General features: G+C 27.0%; 1 protein-coding gene across 1 annotated transcript in view; it reads right to left on the bottom strand.

Annotated features, from left to right (window-relative positions):
- The window catches only part of LOC129913759 (elongation of very long chain fatty acids protein AAEL008004), an 83915-nt gene extending 69458 nt beyond the window's left edge, over positions 1–14457 (bottom strand). The window contains exon 1 of the mRNA XM_055992597.1: positions 14300–14457. The gene's annotated coding sequence lies outside the window, so the exon portion shown is untranslated. The remainder of the gene's footprint in view (positions 1–14299) is intronic.
- Positions 14458–18499: the final 4042 nt, after the last annotated feature.

Genomic DNA, 18499 nt, shown 5'->3' with positions numbered 1-18499 from the left:
AAAAATTTTCAAAATTTTTTTAAAAATCCAAAAATTATTTTTTTCAAAATTTTATTTTTGGCTTATATTTAAATTATATAAATGCTTCTTCACAAAAAGTTTCATTGAAATCGAATAAGCAGTTTTGGAGATAATCGGATTTGAAAAAAAAAACGGTTCTATGGCAGGTACCGTTAATAATGATTTTCAAAAAAAAAATTTTCATTAGAAGATAAACCTTAACTTAAAACTAACACTTGAATTTTTTGAACAAAATCGTTGGAGTCGATTTCGAGATATTTCAATTTTACTAAAATCGGTATATGACAAGTACCGTTATTTTTGGTCCAAAAAAATTAATTCCAAAAACCCCTCTGGAGAGTCGCCAAATAACGCTGAATACCAGGTTTGACATCAATCGGTCCATCCGTTTAGGCTGTAGCTCCTTATAAAGAGAGATTTTTAAAGAGCAGTGATAGCTTATAAAAAGAGCATAAATTGCAGTTAACACCGCAAAATACTCTTTAAACTTCCTTCTGATTTGAAATATCATTTAAAATAGGGAATACAAAAAAAAAAAAATAAAATGCACGACTGGGTCGCACGAACTTGCTCTTAGAGTTAAAGTTGCTTAAATTTTTAAGACTTTTTATATAGAAATTTGAAAAAAAAAAACAAAATTCGTTTTTGAAAAAAAAATAAAATAAAATCTGAAATTAAATTGCCCTCCAAAACAAGTATGCAGTTTTGATTGATATATTAACATGCATTTTTAGAAAAAAAAATTTCAAAATCGTTAGAGCCGTTTTTTAAAAAACTAATTTTTTATAAATATTTTTTTGGAAAAAAAGTTTTAAAATAAAATTAGTATTCCATTTGGTAGAAATCACTAATCAACATCTAAAAACAAAATTTCAAAAAAGTTCAATGTCCCGTTTTCGAAAATTTGATTTTTCAAAAAAAATTTTTAAAATCCAAAAATTATTTTTTTCAAAATTTTATTTTTGGCTTATATTTAAATTATATAAATGCTTCTTCACAAAAAGTTTCGTTGAAATCGAATAAGCAGTTTCGGAGATAATCGGATTTGAAAAAAACGGTTCTATGGCAGGTACCGTTAATAATGATTTTCAAAAAAAATTTTTTCTATTGAAAGATAGACTTTAGCTTAAAACTAACATTTGAATTTTTTAAACAAAATCGTTAGAGCCGTTTTCGAGATACTTCAATTTTACTAAAATCGGTATATGACAAGTACCGTTATTTTTGGTCCAGAAAAATTAATTCCAAAAACCCCTCTGGAGAGTCGCCAAATAACTCTGCATACCAGGTTTGACATCAATCGGTCCATCCGTTTAGGCTGTAGCTCCTTATACAGACAGACAGACAGACTGACAGACGGACTTCCGGGACCCACTTTTTTGGCATTGTGTACCATCGTAATGTCATGGAAAAATGTTATCTCAACTTTTTTTTTTTGTACGAATGCATAACTTGATATATATCGCAAGTAAAAATCTTATTCTAAAAAATACTAATAACAAAGACACACAAAATCTATTTCTATTTAAGCTTAAAAAAAATTTTAAAAGGTTATGGTAGCTGGATTATATATTTTTTGAAAAAGACGTTTCAATCGATCGAAATTTCAAAATAATGAAATCTAAATTTCACTTTTTATAAGAAATTCCAAAATTTGAACTCCAATATCAAAAATGATCTTCAAATTTCAAGTAAAATATAAAATAAAGTCTAAAATATTTCTATAAACAAACTGACTATAAATATTGCTCAACCCTTCGCAATCAGATCTTTAATGAACCGTATTATCTGTAATGTAACATTTCTAGTAATATACATTTTGTATAGTGTTTTTCTGTCTGTAAAATATCAACGTTATTGAAATCTTTATTTTTGCGGCTGTTTTTTATAGGTAAATGTCCGGGTCCACTATTAATAGGTATCTGATCTATGACCAGCTGAACGATTTTTAAGTTTTTTTGCATAAACTGAAGGACAATTATTAGTTATTTTATCACCTAAGTATTTTATCTTATAGACGATATTTGATTTTTCACTTTTATAAATTTCACCTTTTAAATTAAATTAAAAAACAACGAATTTCTTATGATATTTGCATATTTGATTTCAGAAACAAATAATGTTACTCCGTTTTTATACAAAAGTATTTTATACATTCCAGTTCTTTCCAATAGAATGATAAATGTTCCAATAAGAAATATTTGTTTATTGGAGCCGTTTGTTTGTTTCCAAACAACTTTGAACAAAAATTGCTATGTGATTTTAAAAAAATATTTGATCAACACATAAAACATATTTGAGGACATTTCATTGCACCGTTTTCATAAAACTGATTTTTTTAAAAATTTTAAAACTTTTTTTTAAAAAGATTGCTGCATAAGTATGAAATAAAAAATAATGCTTTTAGGGCAGGTGCTCTTAATAGAAGGATCTTAAATGCGACAGTTAACTTACATATTTACAATAAAAATCGTTAGAAAGTTTTGAAAAAAAGTAAGCCTTTTCATATTGCTCACACAAAGTAGGTGTCGTCAATTATTAAGGAAAATAATTCTCCCACGTATCTGCTTCACGCTAGTGATCCGCCTTCGGGATTCGACGGGTAACACGTAACGTTATCATATTTAAAAGTAAACTGATAAAATTTAAAGTTGTTTGTTACTCACTGAAGTATACATTATTTAACAATGAAAAATCCAAATCTTAGAGATACCTAAAAATCTGCAAAAGTATAAGCTAGTGAGGTTCAAAGCTCTTTTTTCTTAAAATAAATTAAAAAGCTGCTTTAGTAACAGCCAACAAACTAATTTACCAATTTAAAAACACAAAAAATTGTCAAAAAAAAAAAAAAACAATATATTTAAATTTTTCAATTTTAGAGTAATTAGAGAATAGAGATTTCTTAATAGAAATCGATCTCACAATAAAAAAGATTTCTTCATAGTACCTTTTCTTAACTTCCAGTTATGATGTGTTTGTCGAAAATTATAAGCAATCCTAAATATATTAAAATAGTTATATTTGTTTGTTTTTCTAGTTTATGCTAATTAATAGATTTAAATATAGTTTTATATCGAATAATTTTTATCTGTTGAAAAACCCACGATATACGTAAATGTATTAATGAATCATGATTTTGTTTCCCCTATTGCCCGCAAGGGAATAAAAACTCAAGATCAAAATGACTCGCAGTATTTAATGTCATGTTATTTTGATGATTGAACTATGGGAATTATTTATGATGTTTTGATAATGGGATTTAATTTTAAAATTTAAACAAAACATAAAATTAAATGAAAAAAAAAGGAACAACAGTTCCATTTTACTTCTTATTAAATGTTTTGCTAAATTAAAAAGATTGTTTTTAATACAATTCTCAAATCATTCAAACATAGTTGAATCGAAAGTTTGAGTGAGAAAAACTTAAAATTTTGCATTATTAGTTCATATCACAATTTACATTCTCCACGTGTTTATGGTCGTCCTATGTAGGATTATTATTTTAATTTATTGATAAAGTTTGATTCAAAATAGAAGAGAGTATATTTTAGTTTGTATGAATTAAGTTTGTGAGTGTTTTTTGTATGTTAATTTATGATAAAACCACCAATTGTAATAAAGGAATTTCCGAATACATTTATTAACATTTGCAAAACGATGTTTATACAGATAAAAATAAAGTATTGATACAAAGTATTGATAGCAAAAATGCTAAGTCATTTTGTATAAATTTATTATATTTCAGATATTTTGTTTAAAAAGAAAATGTTTTTCGAGAGTTTTGTAATTTGGTGAATTTATATAGGTAAATTTCCCAATTTCAATTTTGGCACATCATATCCTGGCCATATTGAAAAAATAGTTTGCAAATTTTTTTTTTTTTTTTTTAATTCTCATTTAAATAGAATATTTCATATATACAGGGTTTCCCACAGTCACCGCCCCAAATGAAAACCATGGATTCCTGAGGTCATTGTAAGTCGAAAAACTTATGAGGTAATTTTCTCGTTTTCGTCCCGTTTTGGAGTTACCACGGTTTTTATGATTTTTGTTTTCTTTTCCCTTATCTGGCTTTATCTTTGCCAAACTACGTTTGATTTGAAAGATTTTTTTTACAACCAATCAAGAATTTATTACAATTTTGGTTTGTCTCAAAACTTTTCTTTCTCAAAATTTTGCATCAAACACAATTTTCTGTGGACAACCGTTTCTCCACAATTTTGCATCAAACACAATTTTCTTCGTTTTTTAAGTTGTTTTTTTACCGACTTCCAAAAAGGAGGAGGTATTCAATTCGTCTGTATTTTTTTTTTTTTGTATGTTTGTTACCGCATAACTTTGGACTGAGTGAACCAATTTTGATAATTCTTTTTGTATTGGAAAGCTGGTGGCTGCAGTGTGGTCCCATTTCAATTTCGTTCACTTTTAGCCATAGGAACTATTTTAAAAACCATAAAACCCAGTTTTGATCCATGGAAGTCGGTTTTGTTTTTTTTGCTAAAAATGATTATTACACTTTCATATCATTTAAGTCAAAAAAACACGTTAATGAGTATTAACTTTTTGTGCTTTTTATTGAAGCCCAGTTTATTTTCATAAAAAAAATAAGTTTTATTTCATAAAAAAGGCTACTGAAAGTAGTTAAAAAAAATAAACAAACTGAATGAATTAAAAAAAAAATAATTTTTAAATAAAAATTAATTTAAATGAACTAAAAACTTTTTCTGAGCTATTGTGGTTAAAAAGAACAAATAGATAAAGCTCAGAAAAAGTTTTAATTCATTTAAATTAATTTTGTATTTAAAAATTATTTTTTTTTTAATTCACTCAGTTTGTTTATTTTTTTTAATTACTTTCAGTAGCCTTTTTTATGAAATAAAACTTATTTTTTTTTTATGAAAATAAACTGGGCTTTAATAAAAAGCACACAAAATTAATACTCATTAACGTGTTTTTTTGACTTAAATGATATGAAAGTGTAAAAAACAACTTAAAAAACGAAGAAAATTGTGTTTGATGCAAAATTGTGGAGAAACGGTTGTCCGCAGAGAAAAAAGTTTTGAGACAAACTAAAACTGTAATTAATTCTTGATTAGTTGTAAAATAAATCTTTCAAATCAAACGTAGTTTGGCAAAGATAAGGCCAGTTAAAGGACAAGAGAGCAAAAATCATAAAAACCGAGGTAACTCGAAAGCGGGACGAAAACGAGAAAATTACCTCATAAGTTTTTCGACTTAAAATGACCTCAGGAATCCATGGTTTTCATTTGGAGCGGTGACTGTGGGACACCCTGTATATACATAGCTAAAAAATAAATCGAAGCAAAATTTTCAAAACAAATTTTTCAAAATTCAATTTTTTTTCTAAAGTAGGTTAGAAACAAATTTGTTCAAATTTTTTTTTTTGTAAATGGAATTTAATTACAATTTAATTAGTTTTTATTTAACATCCACTAAATCCATATATTAAAAAAGTTTTAAAAATATACCACTTGAACAAGGATAAAGTTTCTGCGACCCAGTCATGCATTTTATTTGTATCAAAATCATAGAAACTATTTGAGAAAGGTACTGTTAAAAAAACAGACAGAATTCAAACATTTCCCCATATTAAAAAATTATAAAAAAAATAATTAACTATTTGGTCACTACGGTGTATACGTATTTTTTTTTAATTTTTTATCGAATACAGTTCAATTTTGACATATTTTTATATAAACGGGTTAAAATTTCAATTTTTAAAAAACCAGACATTTCTTTCACCACGAAGTGCGAGTAAGAAAGTGGAAGGACTGAGTCCAATTTGTACAATAGACACACAACATCTAGGATACTTTTGTTTATTTGCATTTTTAAAATTTCATGTTTGTCAAAAATATTGAGTATGCAAAAAATCAAAATGCCTCTATGAAAAAGTAGTTTCTTGACTAATAAAAATTGACTTTTTACAAATTTAGATACATTAATACGAGTTAACACGGTAGTGCTCTATTTAGATATATGTTTTTTTGAATTAAATAATTGTTGATAACATAAGTTTCATTGTTGAGTACGCAAAGTCGTCTGCGCTAAGGGCTATACTTAGAGCCAAACAGTGAATTCTGACATGTGCCTCCCATGAAGACTTGTGAGATGTGAATTGCTTTTGATAAACGATATTTTTGAAATTTGAGCTCAGGTAAATTTCTATCGTGATTCGTTTCTGTTTGTTGCGTGTAAATATTCCCCATACAAAAAAATATTTAACTTAATTGATGTTTAATAAAAATTGAAAAAGACTTCACTTAAGTTCGAGTTTGAAGTACTTTTAAGACATTATTGTGATCTCAAATAATCATCACAGGTCTTATCTTTTAAGACTAAAATTTTATTCCAAAATAATCAAATTATGAAATGTTTTAAAGGGAGAATACTGTTTACGTTGCGAGAACCGGATGACTTCAGTACAAAATTGTGTTTTTTTTTTTATCTTAGAATCACCTTAGGAAGGCTTTTATAAGGTTAAAGCGAAGCGAAATTTTTAATTGTTATTTGCACTTCGAAAAAAAATTTTCTTCAAAAAGTGGAGTTATTCCGTTCTTGGGATGCTTCAATTTTATTTTGAAAACTCGCTAAATAAATTTTAATCATGTATTTTGTATGGAAACCTAGGGAAATAATTAATTTCAATCTTTTCGTTCTCAAAAGTTGAACATAAAATCTTCTCTATGCAAAAAAAGCACAAGAATCAATCTTAAGAATTATTCAGTTTTTTTTTTCTGCTGCCACGATTTTACAAAAGATTAATTTTGTCAAAATAGGTATTTACTATATGAAATTTTAAAGAAACGAATTTTTCTCAATAAAATAAAAAAAAACTTAAATAATTTCTCATTGAGGGCATTATAGAATCTAATAAGCTTCTTTTATACAAATTAAGTAAAGTAAAAAAGAAAACACGCTTTTTAGCTAAGTTAACACATCAATGAATTTCAAAAATGAAAAAAATTATATAAATAATTCCGGAAGGACATGAAATCTTCTTGAATTTTTTTTTTTTTTAATTTTGATGTTCCTATCTGCAAAATAATAAAATACAAAGTATAAAAAAAAAATAAAAGTTCTTAAACACGCGCAGAAATTAAGTTTAAATATCTTCGGAACTATGATGGTACCTATCTTAATATCAGTCGAAATATTAGCATGCACATAATTTAAACCAGAATCCGCATTGCTTCACCCCGAAACTAAATACAAGAAAAAAAAAAAAACTCTTCTAATCAATTATTACCCGTTTTAATTTTTTTATTTCAATAAAAAAAAAAAAAATAACAAAAACAAAAAATAAAACTTGTTTCCCTTTCTTCATCTTCTTGACCGGTATTTTGAATATTTAAATGGTTTTCTGTATAGAGATAGAGAGTATTACTTCTGTTTTTGTTTTTTTTTTTATTCTTCTAAATTTTGTTTGCCTTTCATTTAAAACTTATACACCAAATTTTATCTCGAAACTTGTTCTAAAAGACCAATCTTTCAGAGTCAAGGTCAAGTTATTTGCCTACTATGAAGCTTGCAAAAAAGAAACGAAACATAAAAATTGAAATTCTTTAATTTTTTTGTAAAACAAATTCTTGACCTTGATCATGAAAACCAAATATGTTTTGTTTACCGACCGGTTAGTGTTGACAACCACCCCTGACCCAATTTGTGTCTATGTTCTTCCACCCAAAACATATACCAAACCAAACATCCGATCTTTAACTTCTTGGCCTAAGATCAAATCAATTCTTTTATCTTTATACTCATAAAATCAAAAAAAATTAAAGATCCAATAATCCGGAAGTAACAATTAAAGAATTAAATAATCCCCAATCAAGCCATCATCCATAGAAAGATCCTTGAAAATTGGTACTATAGCGACAGCATCAACCAGCATCAAACCATTTCCTGCATCTATTCTCGATTCTTTTACAAATTCACTTCCTCACCAAATCATTTATACAAAAAATTATCAAAAAAAAAATTACCGCTTTGTTTTTCCCCCTTTTCGTTCATATATTCATTTGTATCTTTTCATTTGAAAACATCTATCTGATTATACATAAACGATTGAGTCGGAATCACATATGAGTTAATGACCTATGGCCAATAATACATGCAGCGGAATCGAAAAAGACCTCTACTAAGGTCAGTCGATCGATGGATCGATTCATAAGCTCGCATAAATTAAGTTAAAAATACTAACAATCAAAAACTTGAGACAACTATATATCTTTCAAAATGGCTTTGAATTTATGCAAACAATTGAGATAGAAGATATTGGAGGAGCTTCTTCAAACGATGATGGTTAGCCCTTTTTTGATAGTATGACAGGTGCCTTAAGCAATCATGCAATTTAAACATATTCGCGCCTATGTGAGTGAAAGAAACAAAGAAGTATTTTACCCATCAAGAATCGAGATGCTGAAGAAGCTTTTTGTTTTTTTTTTTTTTTTTTTTTTGCTTTAGGCCAAAATATTCGTATCCATCGGTTATCACACCTCATCATTGTTAGATACAGTAGCGGCACTTAGTATCTCTCTATATACCTAGAAAAGCATTCGATGGTCAAAGCTCAGTTCGTGAATGGGTTTCGTTGAATCCGGATGGCCAGTAGAAAAAATTCAGCTAATACAAATTGAATAAAAAACGGAATACGGATTTATTTTTTTTTAAGTTCTTTTACTTTTTTATGTTTGAAGTAATTTTTGAAAAATTTTATTTTTTCCAAAAAAAAACAAAAAAGTTCTAAAAACATATTGATGTCAATTATTAAATTAGAATTGTGAACAAGAGTAGTGTTTTTCTTGGAACAAAAACTCAAAATTAACGGTTGTGATAAAGAATAGTTCTAATATTGGACAAATAAACGGATTATTATAAGCCAATTATTATAACAATTTAGTGTTTGAAAAAAAAAAACAATTTTTTTTGTGGATACAAAAAGGCTGAGAGGTGAGTGACTTTCAAATCCAAATGCATATCCTTGCTGACAGACATTTTAATCTTCTTATTGCTATTGAATTGTGCATTTATGTCATATCGAAAAAAAAATGTGAACAACTAGTGAGAGTGAAAAAATGTGCGCATTCAATGCGCCAGACCAGAGAAAACCACCCCTAAGTTGAGTGGGGTTGAGTTTTAGTTTTAGAGAGAGCTTTTTTTGACAAGTGGGTGGATGATTTGAAAAATTTTACTATAGTTATTAAAAATAAAAAAAATCTAAGATAGTATCAGGTTTGAAGTGCAAATTGGTAATCAAATTACCCTGTTAATCCCCTTTAGATTTAGATAAATTATTATCAATAATTATTTTCTTATGTCTTGCCACTATTCATGTTTTTTTTTTTTATTAAAAGGGACTTTTTTTATGGGGAATAATGTTTATAGAGGAACGAAATAAAGATTGGCGCCATTTTTTATAAATTTTTTTTAAATAAGAAAATTTTAAGCAATTTTTAGAATTATGTTTCTATGAACTCGAATTCTAACATACATTTAGAATGCAAAAAAAAAATAATAACCTGGAACTTAATACAACAACAAAATCTTCAATGCTGTAACTTTTTACATGATGGAATACTTTATTTAAGGAGAGAGCTTCAAATATGAGAACGCATACAAATTTTCTTTCCAAAAAATACAAAGTAAACAAATTGTAAATTTAAATCCACAATTAAGATTTCATTTAAAAGTTTTAGCATTATTTAACTAAAACTAGTGGATCCCAACCTGTTTCATTACCCGCTGAGTAAAAATATAGTAATTATTTGCATATATTTAAAAATATTGCTTTATAATTATTGGCATAAAACTTGTTGAAATGAAATGAGTTTTAAACATTAAAATATTGTTTTTAAATACTCAATATTCTTTATTTCTTGCATGTGAATTTAATAATTTTTTTTTTAAATAAATACACTTTGCTTTACTTAAAAATATTTTCTAAAATTCTAAAAAATAATACTTTTCTTCAAAATGTTTGATCTTGTACCTTAAAACTATTGGTTTAAACCACCATGAAAAGTTTTCGTTAGGGAAAGAGCTGGAAAATTGTCCAAGTTACCATGAGTTCGTAAATGTATAAGTTCTGCAACATTAGAAATTTTACTTCTTATTTATGAAAAATACATTCGGTCTGAAGATTTTTCTAACTTTTTAGAATTATAGAGACTTTATTATTATCCAGTTTATCTCATTGAAAAAACAATATTTTTTCTGGAAACTTGGAAGATTTTAAGGGCTCATGATAAAGTTGAAGTTCTAGAAGTTTCAAGAAAAACTAATTCAAAATAGCTAAATTATTACGAGACAAAGACGGTAACGGAGAAGACTTGTGCGCGTCTTCTCCGTTACCGCTTTATCTGTGAATAGTTTGGCTACGTTTAATTAGTTTTTCGTGAAACTTCTAGAACATCAACTTTATGATGAGTCTTTAAGACCTACCAAGTTTCAAGAAAAACGATTGCTTCTTCAACAAGATAAACTCGAAACAAGTTCAATATGTCTTTACCGTTACTTTGGAATGGCCGTTAAAGAAAACCAACTTTATTTAAGTAAAGTTATTTGGAGACAAAAACGATTATTTTAAAACAAACTTGAATGACGTTAACTTTAAGTGATTTCTTAAACCAGCAGCTTTGAAAGCATATAAATAAAAATTGGCAGCCACTAGGAATTGATCGAGTTACTGGTCGAGTGTTTAAAACTCAACATTGAAAATACTAGTTTAAAAAAGAAAGACCGGTTTTTTTTTTAATTTCTTTTAGTCCTAATTTATTGAGTACCGAATACAATATGTTGTATGTCTAATGTATGTTTCAATATCAATTTCTATACGTTACGAGCCTGATTCTTCAAAATGTATGTTTGAATATTTATCTTCAGTAGTTACTCTTTCCAAATTAAGACAAAAAACGGTAAAAACTATCAAAAATATTCGTTTATGGTAGTGACAAGAACATTTTTTTTTTATTGGTGTCTATGTACATATCGTAAATTTTTTTAACCTTTATATTATCTATATAATATTCTTTAAACATCATGCTTAATGGAAATAAAGAATGATTTTTAATTAAACTTTGAAACGAAATCAGGCACTAAAGTATAACATAAGCCTTCATGTGGCAATGAAGTGTTTACGTTCAACTCGATAATTTAAGTTTTCAATAAAAAGTTGACCGTACATTTTTTTAAGTAATTTTATATTTAACCATCATTATTAAGATTGAGAAAAATCGTTCGTGCAAAGTCAAAATATCACAATTTGACATTTCACTGGTAAGGTAAAAAAAAAATTGCAGACAGGATAATTTACTTTATTTCTATTTATATCTTGTATTATATTATTCGTATGTTAGCCTGTTTAATTATGCTAATGTGCAAATTTCATACAGTAAAATTAATTTATTATAAGGTGTTTTATTTTAAGTAATTTATTAAAACAAGTAGTAATTCAAATAATTAAGTTAATACTGTTATAATAAGTAATTAAACTTGTTTCGCAGACTTTGTTAATATAATTCAGGATAATACAAAAATATTTTTTTTTTTATTAAAATTAAAATACCAATAATATTTCAATTCTAAATTTCACACAAAAAATAATAATAATTTCATTTTAATAACAACGAACAAATAACAGGTCGATTTAATAAAATTAATTAGTATCTAAATATAAGTTACATTAAATTTATGAAAAATCAAATGATCTGTCAGTTAGGACTTTACTATGACACCACAGAGTTTTGAATTTATTGAAAAAAAAAAAAAATATTCTTATTTACCTACATGAAAAATACTTTTGTTTAAAATTTTGACAGATGAAAAAAAAAAAAAATCGATAAGTTGAAATTTTGTTGTTCATGCCAAATTTATCTACACGCTGAATTCGCTCTTTATTCTCTAACTTACTATGATTCATTCATAATTGAAAGTAAAAGTGGCTTTCTAAATTATTTTGTTATATTGATTTTTGTTTGTATGAACTGTTTCATTCGTTAATAGTGTTGCCCTTGCAATTTTATTTCAACTTAACTTATAGATAAACAATCTAAAAATTCTTTACACTTTACATTAAAATAGGTAATAAATAGCATTGAATTTTGTTAAATGGCATTAACAAAACAAAAACAAACTAGTGAAAAACGCTATAATATAGATTTGCAATAATTACTTTATTTCGTGAGTTTTGGTAAAACTTCATCGAAGCAAATTATAATTTAAAGTTAATTATACCATTCGCAAAATCTTTAACACATAATAATCGAAAGGCTTTTATACGCTTTTACTTTAAATAAACTGAATTGTAAATAGTCTTTATTACTACCATTTGGGTTCTTTTTGAATAACTAGTATTTCTCAAACTTTGGTAATTCTCAAACTTTAATTAATTTGAGTTGATTAAATGTATTGTATTTTTTTACTACGATAAAAATAGGTATCAGTATCAATTTGTATGATTTTTGTGTGCGTGCAAAAAAAACCTACATAAAATTTACCGCTGAGTCCGAACGACTTAGCTGATTACACTGGTTTACAAGGGTTTTGTTGACAAAATAAAAATATACTTTGAAGGTTTTCGGTGTGCTGAACTCGAATTCGAAGTCAGAAACAACAAATCAGCTCTCGTTTTTGAGATATTACCGTTAGAAAATGCAAAAAAAAACGTTTTTGATTGAGCATATTTAGTAACGGTTTCTATCAGAACTGTTTTCCATACCTGTTTAAATCTTTTCAATATCTTTTGTATTTCCCGAGATTTCATAAACTGAAGTAAGTTGGTTTGGCTTTAATATCATAAAGAAGATAATGACGTTATAAAATTTATAAAAATACAACAACTTATGATTTCTCGAGCAGTAAAAAAGATATCGGAAAGATTTCAACAGATTTAAAAAGGTGGTAAATAGTTCTTATAAAAACTGTTACTAAATATGGTCAAACAATTTTCCTTATATATTAAATAATAAGGTCCGCAGTACTGCTATTTCTAACGGTAATATTTCAAAAACGGGAGCTGATTAATTTTTTTGACTTCGGATTCGAGTTCAGAACACCGAAAACCTTCAGAAAAGTATATTTTTGTTTCGGCAACAAAAAAAAAGTTTAATTTTGTTAACCAGTGCAATAGATGCATTTTAACATGACAATGATAATCTTGGAGACTTTGTCAATTTTAGGTGGTGGTAACTCAGATACGAACACAGACCTCTGGAATCATAGTCGATCAAGCTAACAATTGCCCCACCGGGTGTTAAATTCTTAGGGACATGAACAAAATTCATCAGACAACTATCAAACAACTCAAAATAAGGCTGGCCAAAAAATTAACGTTTTATTAATTTTAACACTAAACTATACTTTTCCAAAGCTTTTATGTGCTCAACTCTTTTTATTTTCACGTCACAATTTTGAAATATTACCGGTAGAAAATATTTATGGTTCCAATAGACAATGTTAAAAAGTCTTAGGATATAAATTACCTTCATTAGCATAACCTCAAAAACAGACAAAATGTCAAACAGTAGTGTTTTCAAAATAATAAATTGATTGATTGATTTTTAATAGGTAGGCGATTTTTGAAATACTAGTAACGAAATAAATTTTAAAATATAATTTGAATTTATAAAACATGCTTAAAAATGCGTTTAGAAAGAAAATCAAGGATCAAGAGAACCCATAAAAACCTATGCGTTATTGGTTAAGGCAAGTTTTTTTTTTTATAAAATACTGTTCATTTTTTACTTTCCACCTGTTTTATAATCATTTTCATCATTTCTTTTTTTCTATTCATTAGCTTTTTTTGAACAAGTTTAATGAACGATTTTCTTGTGTAAGGTCAGCTAAATACAATCGAAACAATATATAGATCTACCCATTTACATGAACAAAAACCTATTTTACACCCAATAACCGAGGTATTCCCAATAACCAAATGCGTTCATTTGCACCTAAAAATAAATATTAGTTTAACAAACCAGTCATCATAATTTGGAATATTTTCAATGTCAAAAACCTCGCCCAGGTTTTAACAATTGATTGACCATGCGCAACATAAGTCAACAGGTCTTTAGATGGCTAGACATAAAATAAGATATCTATATAATTATTATTAATGATACAATGTCATCATGCAGCATGTCATTCTTAAAATTTGTTTTCTTCTTGTGATTTTAACAAAAAAAAAAAGAAATAACTTCCTTCTAACTACTATACAAATACACATAATGATGTGTCAAGGTTACAAAGTTAAACTCACCGGAACTCCAAGTGATAACCCATAAAGGTCTTTTGGTTTACACTCCAATTCACACCTTGTTTTTTTCTGTCGAAGATGGGTGATGATATCAATGTTGACAGAGTACTCAACAGTTCGATCACAATTTTTCTTAGCAATGTGATCTTCCCATAAACCATAAAATATGCTGTGTAAGAAAAATTGGTACAATTTTTTTAATCAAGCTTTAAAACTTTTACCTTTCTTTCACCATACAAAGGCTTGTAAAGGGAATTAGAAAGCTTCACGGATATTTTAAGTGAAGATTCTATAAAGAATTTGGCTAAAACTAAATTTTGATTATTTATTTTTGCCAGAAAAATCAAATTCCAAAATTTGTTTAAGTTCTAAGTAATTTTAATTTCTACCAAAATTTTTAACACAGCATTGTAGGTTTATGTATTGTCGATTATTGGTTTTGTTATGTAACCGACCAATATCACCTGTTGAGGTATGGTTTAGTCGGATACGCGCGCATTGTTTCTTAATTTATAACAAATATTTGATCATGCTTTGGACCTGAAAATTAAATGTTTGCTAACAAAAAATTCATATAGATGGTTCACCAAAAACCACCTAATAAGACCGACCCTTGATAAATTTTCTCACCATCATGCAAAGTGATTTTGGTATTTCTTTTTTTTTCTTTTCTGCTGGTTATTGTGTGATATGACCGCCAGTATCGATTTTTGATGTTTTCTTGACCTATTGTTTGAATAATAATGGAGCTTCTTTGCTAAGAAATTCAAGAAAAAGAAGCTCGTGCAGGTTCTATAAACCAATGAATGCATAATCATCAGTAATATTTTGTGGTTAATTTTGAATTAAAAATTAGCTGTTGTCCAATAAGCTGACGAGGTTAGCAAGAAGAAGGAATGTTAATTTTTTTTTAGTCAGTGTCATTTATTTTTTGTGGATAGAGTTAATTTAAATCGATTGCTTAAGAAAATATTCTTAAAAATAAATTATGATAAAGAAGATGCTAAATATTGTAGCGGAAGTTTAACTCAAGATCAAGCAAGAAGTTTAGCCTCTAAATTTTAAATAATCCTCTTATTGAATGCGATACAGAATATGCTAAGAGGAAGATCTTCTTTACCATGGAGTTAAGAAAGAAGTCATTAATTTCATAATAATAATGTAAATAGACATTTTGGACAGAAGTCAAAGATGTCAGACTTTTTATTTCCGGATTTGTCTATAATTTTAATTTATTTACTTTTGACCTTTAATGGTAAACTTAAATCAAACTTAGTAAAATAAATGCAATATAGGTATTATGTTTACACTTCGATAGCTTTTATTTTGAGAAAAATACATTAATTAAGGATTTAATCCACTGCAACATTATACTTAAAAAATGAAAAAAAAAAAAAATAAAGGGAAGATAAGGAATGAGTTAGTGAAATTGATGAGTTTAATGCACTGTTCAATATCAAATGAATACCAAAAATAGTAGGTACATATTACATAAAAGTTTTTTTTTATGAAAAAGGTTACTAGACGGAAAACTTGTTCTTTTTAACAATTGTTTTTTTTTTTGTTATTTTCTTGGGGTTTTCCGATGAAAACTCTGAACCGCGGAACTCCGGAGGTCGCTCATTTTGGTAATTTAAAATATTCCTTAAGTAAATATTTAATTCTAGTGATCTAGTTTGGGTTATCTAAATCAATATGCATATTAGACTGATTCAAAAAAAATTTTTTTTTCTTTTGTTCAAAGCATTGTTGAAAATATTGTTGGAAATGACGACAAAAAAATACTGTAAAAGTTTCAGCCCTTAATGTTAACATTTAGTACCGCCGCATCGCAATTTTCTATTTCCCATACGATTTGTATGGGAAAGATTGTGTATTTGTGTTTAGAATTTTGTATCTTTTTAATGGTTCATCAAAAAGGCTAGATTTAATCATTTTCTTGTATAAAATTGAACGCTCTACAGGATTGCATTTATGAAATTAAAAAAAAACGGACGCGAAAATTTAATTAAAATAATTTTTAGTTGAAAAAATGAATAATTCGAATTTATTGAAGAAATCTAATATGATAGTTTTAGGGGTTTGTGAGTTATATAAAAGGATCTGTGAAACCAAAACACAACATAGAATACAAATATTCGAAAATTTTGCCAAATTTTTTGAAAAACATAATAATTTCGTCAAAAAATCGGAAAAAAAATGAGAAAAAAGTACTTTTTATATTTTAAAGTTGAATAACTTCGAAACGCGGGGGTAAATCAAAAAAATTAATAAGAGCTTTTTTGTAGAGCGGACAATTTTATAAAAGAAAATGATTTTGTCAAGCCTTTTGGATGAACCATTAAAAAGATACAAAATTCTAAACACAAATACACAATCTTTCCCATACAAATCGTATGGGAAATAGAAAATTGCGATGCGGCGGTACTAAATGTTAACATTAAGGGCTGAAACTTTTACAGTATTTTTTTTTCGTCATTTCCAACAATATTTTCAACAATGCTTTGAACAAAAAAAAAAAAATTTTTTTTTGAATCAGTCTAATGCATATGCATCTCCATCAAGCGTAATTACATGCATTACACATTTTGGTGTACTTCAGCAGGCAAAGTAAAAAAAAGTAAAAAGTAAAACAATATTGTTTTCAATATAAATTGTTTGTTGTTAATGTCATAAAATATTAAGGATATAACCTTAAAACCTTTGCACGTAGATTGTGAAAAAAAAATTTAATGCAGAAAAACTTTTTAACGAAGAAAAAAAACATAACAAAAATAATAAAAAATTATTAAAATTATTTTTATTTTAAGTGGAGCGATTGAATATAATTCAATATAAGTTGAGTTGAGGTCACTTGAACTTATATTGAAAAACTTTTTAAATATGCGGGCCCTCATAAAACATAATGTGTCAGGTACTAATTTTTATTGAATGGAGTACAATATAATTGGATGATCGTTCAGTTTTCCAGAATACCAATTCTGGAATACTTAAGTTAATTAAAATATCGGTGTAAAAAATCTGTTGCACAATGATCACTCTTTTGTTTAAATTGAAAATAATACATCGACTTGAGCTATAAGTGAGTTGTAAATATTGTCAAAAACATATGCTGAAAAAATCATATTGAGATTGGACTTCAAAATCTCTCAAAAGAGAATAAAGCAGTTACACTAAGGGAAAAAACAGTTTAAAATCAACGAAAACCACTTTTATTTAACTATTTCTCGGAATTATTTTGTAGAAGGACATTAATTTTAAGTGGTTGTTAATCACAAAACATTTCTAATCAAAGTTTCAATCTTAATTTAAAGATGTTTGGTAAGTTTTTTTTTAACATTTTCCACAGTGTACAAAAAGGAAATATATAACTTTTTTTTTTAATATCTATAGCTTCTCAAATAATATAAAAGTTAGTTAAAAAGCTTCTGGTACCAACTGATGTAAAATCCTCATATCATTAATTTTTTCATCGAAATTGAAGTAATAGACGAAGTTCGAGTAAAATTAACTTATTTTTAGAGAATATTACAATGTCACATCCGTAACAAAAATATGTAATACTCTTCACATTTTTGTCTTTTTATAAAAACCTTGCTTTTTAAAAATTGCTTTTTTACTTACTACAAGAGTAATAAAATCTTTTTTTTAAATTCATATATTGGATACGAAATCCATTACTTTTCATTGAAAAAGTTACAATATTGCTTCTAAATGTCATCGAAGATACAGAGTGAATCGATTTTCTAACACTCGCACCCGTTACATCTAGCTATTTTTTAGAGATTGTGACGTTACAAGATATGACACAATTTAAAAATATATTAACACCTAAGAGTCGTATTCATTAGATTTTTGTCTACTTAGACACTGTTTAACTTTTTTCAAATTTTGGAAATTAGCTTTATTTAATAAAAATAAGCATCACAATCTTCGCGGTTAAGACAATATACTCTTGTGTATAAGTTTGACAGCTATAAGACAACAATAAACAAAGTTTTTGATCACATTTTCCAAATTTAATCAGTTTTATAAAGTTATACAACGGTTATGAATAGGGGGGTAAATATAAGGTGTTAAAGCTATTTAAATGCTTTTTAAGTGCACAAAGCAGAAACAAAAAATTATGTATCTAACTGTACTTAAAAAAAAAGAATTGTGTTGTTTGTTTAACCCCCCCCCCCCCCCCCGAAAATTTTTTTC

Source organism: Episyrphus balteatus, chromosome 3 (assembly GCF_945859705.1).
Source record: "Episyrphus balteatus chromosome 3, idEpiBalt1.1, whole genome shotgun sequence".
Classification (NCBI taxonomy): domain Eukaryota; kingdom Metazoa; phylum Arthropoda; class Insecta; order Diptera; family Syrphidae; genus Episyrphus; species Episyrphus balteatus.
Note: the sequence above shows the minus strand (reverse complement) of the source record. Positions and strands in the feature narration are given on the sequence as shown.